Raw genomic sequence first — 3,585 nt, 5'->3', positions numbered from 1 at the left:
CAGAGCTCAACCTATTAGAATTACCAGTTAGTAAGGAGGACATGGAAGTGGGAGAGAGGTGGCTGCCTGCCATAGGAGAAAGAAGTGAAAGGGCAAAGGGCTGTGGAGGAGACCTGCAGCACAGTGCAGGGCAGGGAAGAAAATGCGCTAGGCTGAGGTGGTTGACACTGATCCCCCATGCTGCGGAATGAACCTAGTCACTTTAGGGGCCAGATTCAGCCCACATGCCATAAGCTAAACACCACTGGTTTACCTAATACATTCTTTGCTGTTAATAGAGTCCTTGGTCTCGTACTTTCTTCCTGTGGTACACTAAGATTGTATAAAACTGGGATTGTTAGTTTTATGACACCAAGGAGCAGGACTCTCCCTAAGATATGGTGGATTGGAGTGACCACCTCAGACCCTGCACTTTGGGGGACCCCACAGAGCTGGGCAGAGTGCCCTCTGCCAGGTCCCATCTGGTGCTGGTGGCTCCACCCAGCACCTTTGACGGGGGGGCGGTCCCATGGGCCCCTCATGGTGTTAAGGGGGCACTGCACAGGCTGATTTTATCCTGGGTGGATTGGTCATCGTTCCTCCCATAGGGCCTGCCTGGTGCTGGTGACGGTGATAATCTGCCCCATGCCACAGAAGAAGTGTGGAGATCCCCCCCCCCCACCTTGGCGTGCTGGAGACCCCAGCCCATGCCCTATTTTTGCGGGCGTCCCACAGGCCCCGTGCAGTGTTAAAGAGGTCCTGCACAGGCTGATTTGCCCCTGACTCTGCACCCCCCCCTAGGATCAGTCCTGCCAAGGAGTACGTTTTTCATAGATTTCATAGATATTAGGGGCTGGAAGGGAGGGACCTTGTTAGATCATTGAGCCCAGCCCCCCCTGCCATATGCAGAAAGTCAGCTGGGTCAAATGATCCCAGCAAGATAAGCATCTAATTGTCTTTTGAATGAGTTCAGAGTAGGTGTTTGCACCACCTCTGGGGGGGGAGTTTGTTCCAGACCCTGGACACGTGCACCGTAAAGAACTTTTTTCTTATATCAAGTCTAAATCAGCCGTCCTGGAGTTCATGGCCATTAGATCTTGTTATACCTTGGGGAACTCTGGTGAACAGTTGTTCTCCCAGGTTCTGATGTACCCCTCTTATGTAAATGTAGGCAGCCACCAAGTCCCCCCTGAGCTTTCTCTTCTCCGGACTGAAGAGTCCCAAGTCCTTCAGCCTCCCTCGTATGGCCTTCCCTCCAGCCCTTGGATCATATGAGTGGCTGGACTTGTCTGGACTCTCTCAAGCTTCTCCACATCCTTCCTGAAGTGGCGGGCCCAATATTGGAAGCAGTACTCCAGCTGTGGTCTCACCAGGGCTGAGTAAAGTGGGAGGATGACTTCCCTGGTTTTGCTTGAGATGCATTGGTGGATGCACACCAGAGTTTGGTTAGCTTTGCCAGCCACATCATCATATTGGTGGCTCATATTCATCTTGTGGTCAATCAAGACCCCCAAGTCCCTTTTGGCTGTGGTGCTAGTGAGCATAGTGCTGCCAAGTTTGTAAGTGTGCTGGGGGTTCTTCCTACCGAGGTGGAGCACCTTACACTACTCTGCATTGAAGGCCACCAGGTTTTGGTCAGCCCACCTTGAGAGAGTGTCCAAGTTGGCCTAAATCCCCAGCCTGTCATGCGGTGTGACCACCCTCCCCCCCATAATTTGGTATTGTCCATGAACTTGGTGAGTTCACATCCAACTCCCGAATACAGATCATTAATGAAGATGTTAAAGAGTACCAAGCCCTGAGGGACTCCACTGGTCACCCTGCACCAGGTTGATATGCTTTCTTCAACTAGTACTCTTAAGTCTGACCCCATAGCCAGCTGCCTAGCCATCAGATCTATGATAATCAGGGTCACAGTTTCCCAGCTTAACCATGAGGACATCATGGGGAGCTAAGTCAAACGCTTTCTTTTAGTTCAGGTATATGATGTTCACATCATCTCCCCTGTCCAGGGCACATGTTACCTGGTCATAGAAGGCAATGAGGTTGGTCAGGCATGACCTGCGAATCACAAGACTGTATTGGCTGGCATTCAGAAACTTGCCTTCCATCAGTCTGGTGTTGATGGATCCCTTGACAATTTTCTTGAGGATTTTTCCAGGGACAGATGCAAAACTGATTGGTCTATAGTTCCCCAGGCCAACCCTCCTCTCTTTCTTGTAGATCGGGACCACATTGGCTCTTTTCTAGTCATCCGGGACTTCACCTGAGTGCCACAATTTTTTGAATATCTCTGCCAAGGGAGATGCAATGGTGTCTGCCAGCTCCTTCAAGGCTCCCGAGTGCATTCCATTTGGGCCCACAGATTTATGAATGTCCAGCTCCTTAAGGTGTTCCCTCACCTGACCCACACTGATTTTAGGCCCATTGCCCACTCCTGGAGGGTTTATGCCATTTCTGACAGTGTGTTCCTCCTGGGGGTGGGGGGTGAAAAACCAATGCAAAAAAGTAATTTAGGAGATTGGCCCTTTCTTGGGCATCAGTAGTCAGTTGCCCCATTGGATCAATCAGGGGCCCAATGCTGTCCTTGTTCTTTTTCCGGCTTCCCACATATCTGAAGAAGGACTTTTTATTGTCCTTGAGTGCCATAGCTAGCCTAAGTTCAGTTTTTGCCTTGGTTTTCCTCTATCACTCTGTACAGGTGCAGGCAAGTGCAAACTAATCCTCTTTGGTAATGCTTCCTGTTTTCAAACTGGTGTAAGCTGCTCTTTTGTGCTTAATATGGTCCAAGGGTTCCTTATTCAGCCATGGGGGCTTTCTTGCCTGTTGACTGCATTTCTTGTGAGATAGTATGGCTTTGCCCTGTGCTTCAAGGATTATGTTTTTAATAAATGACCAGTCCTCATGTACTCCCTTTTCTGGGGGGTGGGGGTATGGCCTCTAATTGCCTGACTGACCAATTCTCTCAGTTTGTAAAAGTCAGCCTTCCCAAAGTTGAGGACTCCTGCTTTACTGCTGGATTTGCCTGCTCTTCGGTGAACTAAGAAGGTGACCAATTCATGGTTGTTGTCACTAAGTTCCCCCTGATCCACAGAATGCTCACTAGGTCTGCCCCATTGGCCAGAACCAGATCCAGCAATGCCTCCCCTCGAGTTGATGCATAGACCTCCTGGGTTAGGTAGAGGCCACTGATGCATGTGAGGAAGCTATGTGACCTGTCAGATTTGGCCATGCAAGCATCCCAAGAGATGTCAGGGAAGTTGAAGTTCCCCATGGCAATCATGGATTGGGAGTGTGTGGCCTCAATCAGTTCCCAACTGAATTTTTGAACTGTCTTCCTCTTGGTAGGGAGGTCTATAGTAGACTCCTACACGTAAGTCACCCTCCCCAAGTTCTCCAAGTATCTTGACCCAGAGGGTCTCAAGATGCCCTTCCTGGTTTGGAAACTTGAGCTGCAGGGAGGTGAGCTGATCCTTGATGTAGAGAGCTACACCCCCACCCCCCTTCCCAACCCAGTCTCTCCTATACAGGTTATAGCCCTCTATTGCCTCTCCAATTATAGGTGGAGTCCCACCAGGTCTCTGTAATTTCTACCAGGTCATAATT

At 50.0% G+C, this 3,585-nt stretch overlaps 1 protein-coding gene across 1 annotated transcript in view; it reads right to left on the bottom strand.

Moving 5' to 3' along the window:
- FRK (fyn related Src family tyrosine kinase) overlaps positions 1-3,585 on the bottom strand; it is a 108,245-nt gene that overhangs the window by 81,804 nt on the left and 22,856 nt on the right. The gene's annotated exons all lie outside the window — the stretch shown is intronic.

Source organism: Gavialis gangeticus, unplaced genomic scaffold (assembly GCF_001723915.1).
Source record: "Gavialis gangeticus isolate Ggan-Ray unplaced genomic scaffold, GavGan_comp1, whole genome shotgun sequence".
Taxonomy (NCBI): Eukaryota; Metazoa; Chordata; order Crocodylia; family Gavialidae; genus Gavialis; species Gavialis gangeticus.
The sequence above is the reverse complement of the archived record's forward strand: the minus strand, read 5'-3'. Positions and strand labels throughout refer to the sequence as shown.